This window comes from Calidris pugnax, unplaced genomic scaffold (genome assembly GCF_001431845.1).
Source record: "Calidris pugnax isolate Ruff unplaced genomic scaffold, ASM143184v1 scaffold171, whole genome shotgun sequence".
Classification (NCBI taxonomy): Eukaryota; Metazoa; Chordata; class Aves; order Charadriiformes; family Scolopacidae; genus Calidris; species Calidris pugnax.
The window spans coordinates 3,399,104-3,408,010 of NW_015091064.1; the positions used below are offsets into that span (position 1 = coordinate 3,399,104).

General features: G+C 38.6%; 1 long non-coding RNA gene across 1 annotated transcript in view; it reads right to left on the bottom strand.

Annotated features, from left to right (window-relative positions):
* Positions 1 to 7,880, bottom strand: part of LOC106896620 — a 41,057-nt gene extending 33,177 nt beyond the window's left edge. The window contains exon 1 of the long non-coding RNA XR_001413650.1: positions 7,782 to 7,880. This is a non-coding gene — a long non-coding RNA (uncharacterized LOC106896620). The remainder of the gene's footprint in view (positions 1 to 7,781) is intronic.
* Positions 7,881 to 8,907: the final 1,027 nt, after the last annotated feature.

Genomic DNA, 8,907 nt, shown 5'->3' on the forward strand with positions numbered 1-8,907 from the left:
TTTTCCATAAGACAGCCTTCAAGGAAAAAGATGTTCTCTTCAAAAAAAGTTTTATTTCTGTAATTAAAATATTTTCAAAGTGAAAAATATTGTTTTCACCAACAGTTCTTATCTGAAAAACCCCATCGTTCCTAATTAGCTCTACTTGTAATATGCTTCAGCTGTTTCAGTGAAAAAGCCCAGTATAAGAGCAAATACCATATTTGTAGCATAGGAAGAAGTTATGCACCCTACATTGTGAGACCCCATGAATTTCAAAAGAGCTAAGAGATGTTCTCAGCTGAACTTTTCTATACTACTATCAAAATGAGTGCAATCTGAAAAGTGGATCATTTCATAACATCTATTGAAAATCATTGTGTTAGCTAAAGAAACATATTTGCCCTCTTGCATAATAGGCAGGCAAATACAAATATCTGTTTTTCATTTGCTGCTGTGTTATCAGCAGCAATTATTTTGTTATGTGGTTTGTGGGGTTTTTGTGTTGTTTTTTTTCTTTTTCAATTAAAAGCCTGTATCTTCACTAAACCTCCCTAGTTTTATTTGGAAAAATAAAGGGTGACATGGATCTGTGAAGTGAAACTCACAGTGTCAGTAAAGCTGGTGAGAAATCACAAAAAGGAGAAGCCTTTTCTTTGGCTGAAACCAGTCACTCTGCATGAATCAGGCAAATTTCACTGAAAAAATATAAATAAAAATTGCTTGCTCTCCTAATTCTGAAAATAGGGTTTCCCTGTGAAATCTCACTGGCAAACTTTAGGCATCTTCCGAATGTAATTTTAGACTTTACTACTTCTATAGCTATGGTCCCAAATGAAGTTACCACAGCAAAAGTAGCATATGACAAAAGATTTACACATGCTTTTAATATGGAAACTCTGTGGAAAGAAACTCTAGACCAGCGTTTGGACATAAAGAAGGAAGTGCTTTCTCCTTCCCATATCTAGGCTATTTCATGGCAGTTCTTGAGATGTGTTTTGTCATGCATATCCATTCAAAATAAAAGCTCCGTGAATTTGCTTTCTGGAGGGTAAGACATTTCTGGTTGTCTTTTAACAGAAGGGATCATAGATCAAAGGAAAAGAAGCCAGGTGGGTCAGGGTGAAACATCAGCATTTCTTGACACACACATCCCCCCCCCTTACTTGTTTACAGATAAACACAAGAGCTGTAAAAGTGACAATCATCTAATGTGTTTGCAAAAGTGAGAAGGAAATGGAATTGAGTGAATCTGAAGAAATAGGAGTATATTTCACAATTCTTGAATTTATTTAATAATAAATGTTTCTATACTGACTTAGAACATGTTCAATATTATGTATCTATCATGTATGTATATTTGTATATGTATTGTCTCATTTGTTAAATTTGAATGAAAGGAAACTGGAAAGTGGAAACCAGAAACATCATTTTTAGTGAGAGGGACAGTCTACAGCAGACCGTGCTACCAGGTCATCTCATACTACAATGAAATTAATGAAATTAGCACTCTGTAGAGTTAGACGTCCCACGCTGAAAGGCACTCTCTGCAAGTTCAGTATCAAGATTACATTAAACTCCTAAATTATGCTGAGTGAAGTTTGGTTTCTGAGCTTGTTCCTCCCTCACATTTCACATGGTGTATTTCTCAAACAGGGAACCTGCTCATTCTCTCTGTTTAACAGTATCTGCCTGATAAAGTAGAACCAAAACCACTATGTTATATGGAACATGAAGAAGTTTGGAGTTCAAAACAATCGCTTGCTACAAAAATAAAGGAAGGCCTTTCCTATGAAATCTATGAACTCAAAACAGGGATACAGAACTAGTCGTTGCCAATAACTTTAACTTCATTTATCTATATTTGGCAAAAATTGTGCTGCAGCTGGAGATGAAATGCTGAGCTAAATAACTGCAGCGACGTGAGCTCCAAAACAGCAATTACTAAGCTGTGCTGCCTTGTGTAAGATTTTACTTTTATTTATTGTATTTAAAGCAACTCTTTAGCTATGTACAGTACAACAAGAACTGCCTGATCAAATAATGGCTGATTGCAAGGCATCTCAGCTCCACTGTCAATAGAGTTAAGTGTTTAGCAAGGCAAACATGTCTTTCATGAAGCCAGATTAAAGTGGCATGCACTGTAGTTTTACCATTCTACATACCCTTCTATTGTCTCTAATTGCAAGGAATAACTCATTTTAAACCTAAGCTTGGTTTATCACAAATGCTGAATGTATTACATTTATTTTTTCTTATTATTGGAAAAGCTATTGATAGTTTTAGACAGCTGAAGGAAAGGGGCACACAATCCCTACTCGCTACCATAGCGAAAACCTCCATCTCCAAGGGCTTGGTTGTTTAACCTTTCTTCGTGGTTATGAGAACAAAAAAAAAACATTAATAAAACTGTTGGAGGAGCTGCTTACCAACACGATTTCTACCATCTGCTCTTTTTTTTGCAGTGTCATCTCTTCCTTCCTGGTGGATGCTTCTGTTCTCAAGTGTGAAGCCCAGGTAGCTATAATTGTGGGTGTTCTTCAGTACTATCTAACTCCACGTGTGTGTCTACCATTACAACGGAGCCTCACAGTGGCTTCTGTCTCAAGCACAAAGAAGGGATGCAAGAATATTGAACAAGTTTCATCATGCATAAACAACTTCATCTAGGGAAATGTTGACATTTCTGAGAAAGAAAAGGAGAAAAGGAAGTCACATATGAGTATTCTGCTAGTTGTTCTAGAAACTGGATGCTGATGCCATGAATCTAGCTCATTTCCAAAAAGTAATGTGACTGAAATAATGTCACAATGCCAGAAAAACTGACTAATTGCTTGGATTCCAAGGGTGACATAATTTTTCCAAGATGACATAGTATTATTAGTAGTATTCAGTCCTTCAAACAGTGGATTTTGTCCTCATTTGCCATATTTCTAACTCTCTTCCACAACCAGAAATCCTGATACAGAGCCTTCCCTTATTCTTGGTCATTCATGAACTTTTTAACCCAAATCAGCACAATTATCTGTCAGTTTCTAGGTGTGGACAGCAGCACTTTGGGATGTACTGCCTTTCAGCAGCTGGTTCCCAAGCATTTAAGGCCAATGGGTCATTGCTGTCATTCAAAGTAATCAAAATTAATCTGGAATCTCATAATTAAACTTCTACTTGAAGGTAATACTGAAAATAATTCTTAATATAGTTCCAGATTTCATCTGCAGGCCACCTCCCATGATCTTTTTGATTGACCTCTAGTCATTGGTGACTATAAAACTACTGATCTGTTGTACACAGAACTGGTGACATTTGCTCCACATCATCTACATTCTGGAATCAGCTATGTCAGAGGAAGCATCCACCTAGATAATAGTAGATCATATTGTTTAATTACTCAACAACTTCATCTCAGGAGAAGCAATATTAGATTTTTCTGTGCTTAGGAAGTGCTAAGCTGGCTGCTTACATGTCCTGGGATGCTTCCCCATTTATTTTAAGACATTGAAACCTCCTGGGAGAGGTAGGAGTGGAAGGCTTGTTTGTTGTCTCCTTCTCTCAGCTTCTGAGCCTGCCTTATTTAATGGGATAAATTTTAGTCTTGCACTATGTGTACACATATACATATACATCTTTTGCTCAGATTCTGTGATTCCAGTCTAGATCTTGTAATTCCATCCTCTGCTAAATTGCTTGATTTCTTGGCAGAAAGGAAAGCAAAGCAAGGCAAAGCAATCCAAGGAAAGGAACACAAATCCTGTATGAATCTTCAGAATTCTTGATGGAACTTTTCATTACTGGGTATAGTTTGTCAAAGCTTGGCTTCTCTCTTTAGTTATTTATCCATACTATGGGTTGCCCTTGCAGTTCCATTGGCACAACGTAGAAATATGTCAATGTGTTAACGTACAACTGCATCACCACCAAAATTATCTACAAGCTATAGTTGTTCTTATAGCACTTGTTACTATAGGAGACCTTTCAGAATGGAAATGAGGAGTTGCTCAGCACATGCATCTAGCAGCCATTTCCGTCCCTAGACCAGCTCTGTTGTACTGACTGAGAAGCTAATGCCAAAGTCCCTCTAACCTTCTGATATTCCAGTCTGAGTAGGCTGGTGATCAGATGCTCTTCACAGCCAGATCCTTGCACCCTGAAGGACATGAAAACCATGTCGGGGTTTACTCTTCTTTTGCAGAGTCACTAAGAGATGTCAGAGCTAAACTTTTCAACAGCCATCACTTTAAACTCATCAACCAAATGAACTGAAGCATTCCAGCATCATTGCTTGTGCTTTTAAAGTACGGTCCCTGTTTTTTGTTTTTACATTAGAAAGCTCATACTTACATCAACTTCCTGCTAAAAGAGAGAGACACCACACATACCTCCAGAGTAATCTGACTTGTACCAGAGGCTGCTGGGGATTAACTGGCTGAGCGTTACCAATGCTGACATTCTGATATATGGCTCTCCACTTCTACTTTAATATCTTATGGCCATCGCACATGTTGAATGTTGTTTGGGCTGTGGTGCTTCAACATAACATGAAGCAGGAACTACAGCAACATGTAATTTACAATGGCCAGTCTATGTTTTACTTTCACATATAGAACACATATAGATTTCTTCCTTTTAAAGTAAAGCTTCCTTGTCCATTCATCACACACAACTAATCACCACCACTTAGGCATCTTAAAGAAAATGATGTACCGTGTATCAGAAAAACTGACAGGGCAAATGACTGAAATTGAACACATCTGTACAAATTGTGAAGAAACTGCAGGACTGTTATACAAACAGTAATAATGGCAGCCACATTTCTTTTCTAAAAAAGGAATCATTCCCCTGCCATTTACAACAGTTTAGTACTTATGCACCTCCACAAGTCTTCAAACTGAGTGATTCTGAGGCCTGGATCATGGTTCTGTTGTTTTGGAAAGATCAACAAGCGAGTCAAGCATATAACAAAATAACAGCCTAACTCCTTGTATTCAGCAGGATAATAGTGCTGAGGAATCTTCTCCTTGCTAACAAGGTTATATTCTGTATGAGGAAGATCTACGTGCACATAGATCTCCGATTGCATTTACTCTGTGTTGAGATCTGCTTTCTGTTATCCAATTCACTACCCTTTATATTACATTCTTAACTATTAAACAGGAAAGACTGGTTGAAACTTGTCTTAATAACTGTGATTACTATGGTAATGGAAGCATTTTGTACCTTCTTCAAATTCCTGGTATGTATTGACTGGTCTGTGTCTGCTGTACTGTTTTCCTCCTTTTGACTACCGTGTGACCTCTTCTGTTCCCAGTTCCTCTGCAGTAGACTGGGTAGGAAAGTCTGTGTCACCTCCAGAACCAGTCAGATAAAGACACAAGAAAACACTTAGCCTGCTAAATAAGGGCTTTCTCCCAGAGCAGAAAACATTTCAGCTGAAAGCCAGAGGGTAAGATAAAGGCAGCCCTTAGTATGTCCCACTCCTGGCTCGAGTAAGCACCCTGCATTGCCCTCTTAGAGTTGGGCAGCTTCCCATGGGGCTCTGACATCCTATTTTCCTAGGGTACCTGCAATGCAGGTAAATTACTGTCACAGCAGTAAGGTAATTCCCATTTCCACACTCTTCTAATCTGCCTCTGCCTCATGTTCACTTCGGCTCTTTATGCTGATTTCAAGACAGCAATTCTTTCCTTTTTATGCCAGCTGAGGGTCAGGCTCCACCAGCCTCTGAGCTTATGGTTTATCATCTCTGTGAAGTTCATGTTCTTTTCTGTTTATACCACAGAATTCACTTTCACCTGATAAAAGAATGACTTACCTCCATACACAGGAACACCCTGCATATTTCCTGCATATTTCCACCAAGCACAGCGTATTGCTGCCATTCTAGCATGACTCTATTGTAAATGACTACTCAGACACAAGACTGTGACAAACCTCATGTTGACATGCAAAGGAAGAAGCTAAAGTGGATTTGTGCCTTTTACAAGGATGTGCATTATTGATAGCTTGTAACCTGCAATTATTTAAAAGGCCAGTGAAATCATATTGGACATCAAGAATTGTGGTTTCAGACAAGGAAATAACTGAGTAGCTCATATTCTTTGATGGCAAACATTTTCTGAAAGGAAACTATTGTCCTAACCTTTCTAAATAAGAAAAAAAAGCCCATGAAGAACAATTTATGAGGCTTATACTAGACACAAGGCCCTCAGTTTTTATTTGGTTGGTTGGTTGGTCTGTTAGGATTTTTTGTTTGTTATGGAGATATTTTCTTTCTTTACAGAGAGTGCAATATTGTTAAAAACAAAGGCTATACTGTTGTTAGTAGATCTGGTCTGAATATCATTCAACTAACGTTAGTTATTAGGTCAGAAATAAAACTTATCCTGTTATTAAATCCATATTCTACCACAAATACTTTGCTAGTAAGAGAGTACATTTCTTCATATGGCAGACAGGAGCTGAGGAGAGGCAATGGTGAGGGATAATAACAGTGGAATCTCATTTATCCTAAAACATTGCATAAAACTTAGGTTGTAATTTTCCTCTGCCTTATTGAACTGTTTTCCTCTAAATTCCCAAGAGCTGCCAGGTGAATCAAGAAAGCATGAGAATGAAGATTAAACAGATTTCCTTTCCTACACTTCCACTCAGGTGAGGGGGAAGGAATCCAAAACCACAATTTTTTTAACTGCATTTGTTGGAGGGAAAGAAGAAAAATTTGGAGATGGTGCCTTTTCACTTACCAATTATTAGCAAATTTTACTGTAGAGAATAGTGCAATTATAGGTCTGCCAAAATGGCTGAGATTATTTTATAAAGATTCTTTAGAGAAGAAGAAAAAATGAAAGTAAAGGAATGAAGATCTGGGATAACGCAGCATGTTCCACGAAAGACAACAGAGCCAAGGATGGGATTTAGGGTGCATAGTTTCCAATTCTTTTTGTTTCCTCTATTTTCACACATTGCCTACTAAAGCAGACATTACTAGCAACTCAATAGGTGCTGTGGGGTGATTACATGACAAATCAAGATCAGGTGAAATAATATACAGCATATGCCAAAAAGTTTAATTTCAAAATTATTTCTGGATTTGAACTGAACTATTGGAATAAGGGTTTGAGAGCTAGATGATGACAATGCTGCTATCCATCACTCTGGTTTTGTACTCTCTCCTAGTAATTACAGCTCTGCCCAGACACATGAGACTGGTTCAGTTCTGTCCTTCACTAAACACAATTTGAACCCAAACCACTTTTCTCCAAAGCGAATGCCCTAGACTTTGAACTAAGCATTCAGAGTATTCAGCCACTCTTTACTGTTATTTTAGTGTTAAAAGTGGAATTACAATTCATCCTCCTCAGGGTGCAGCCTCAGTTACTGAATGGCCTTGCCTGCCTTCACTTCATTTGCCCCCCACCATTGCATTGTGTTTGACTACAAGAGGGGCCTAAGGTGATAAGACTGGACTGGGAAGCCTGAACTACACAAGAGGAACCTCTCTGATACATTCCAGATTCTTCAGTACACATTATTTTCACCAGCTTTGCAAGCACATTCAAATTCGCTTATAGGCTGCTATTACTCTTCAGTTATTAAGAAACCTATTCTTACATTTTTGCAGAAGTTTGAGTTAACAATGGAGCTAAGCCACCACAACACAGTAACCATCCCTAACAGCTGGCTTTTTTAATGGCATCCAAGACAAAGAATAGGAAGTGTTTCAGTGATGCTGACCAAAAAGATGTGCCATCTCTTCATGAATAAGAGAAAGGGAAAAGCACTCCACAACTGAGCATACTCACCAGCTGGAACAGAAGGAGAGGCAGCAGGCAGGTGCAAAATAGCCATTTTGGGGCTTTAGCTGGTTTTCTCTGTATTCCAACGGACCAACACCAGAACAGCTTTCTGTGAAAAGAGACAAATCTAGATTTAGTCCAGAAGTGACTAGTCAATGAAAAGGGACAATATCCAAACTCCCGCATTTTTAAGGATTAGGACCCTCACACACACACACTGTTTTTCAATATTGTTCTCTGCAATAAAAACTGAAATTGTTTTCTGAACAGGACGCCAGCTGCTTCCTGTTCATGCTACTAATACATAACACTGCCATTGTATCAAATCAAGGGATCCTCACTCTGATCATCAGCCAGCAGAACAAATGCACTATATTAAGTAAATCCTTATAAAAGGCTACAGCTTCGATTGGTGTAATTCAGCCCAGTCACACTGACTTCAGCAACGTTTTACTTCTGCTTAGGACCTAATCTGCATTGAAATTTATCTTTCACATGATTAACTAATATGTTGCACACTTATACATAGGAAATACAGTTCTATAGGTTCTGCACATAGTATGGGCCCCGTAGTTAGTCACACTTACTAGTTACGGCCCCTCAAGTACGCTTGCAATGAAAACACACACAAACAGCACAAAGCTCCCTGTAGCATGAGCTGAGTACTGCTCTCCTTCGCCACAAAGAAGCATTCTCTGGCCTTCTGCAACTCTTGCTGCGAGCATCCCCTTCCCTCCCAAGAGGCGATCTTCCCCAAGAAGCCACTGCCTCTTTCCACGCAACTCAAATCTGCTGTTACCATGGTTAATATTTCTGACTTGATTGGCACCACTAGTAATTGAACTGCAGTCTCTTGAGTGCAGCAAGCTCTATTCATTAGCCCCTATTGTGTTAGGACACTGCATCAACCCACATTATTTTTCTGTGTTAAGGGGAAAAAATCAGCCATGAATACAAAGTTATGTTGCCATACAAGATCACGCAGTCTTGCTCTTGGATTAATTTTATGAAATTAAATGAGATATTGCACATAATTATACCAAGAGCACTGCAATATGGGATGAGGCACCTTCATTCTGACTGCATAATGTTATGTATATCTAAAACCTGAAATAGCTCAGTATCAGCTTTA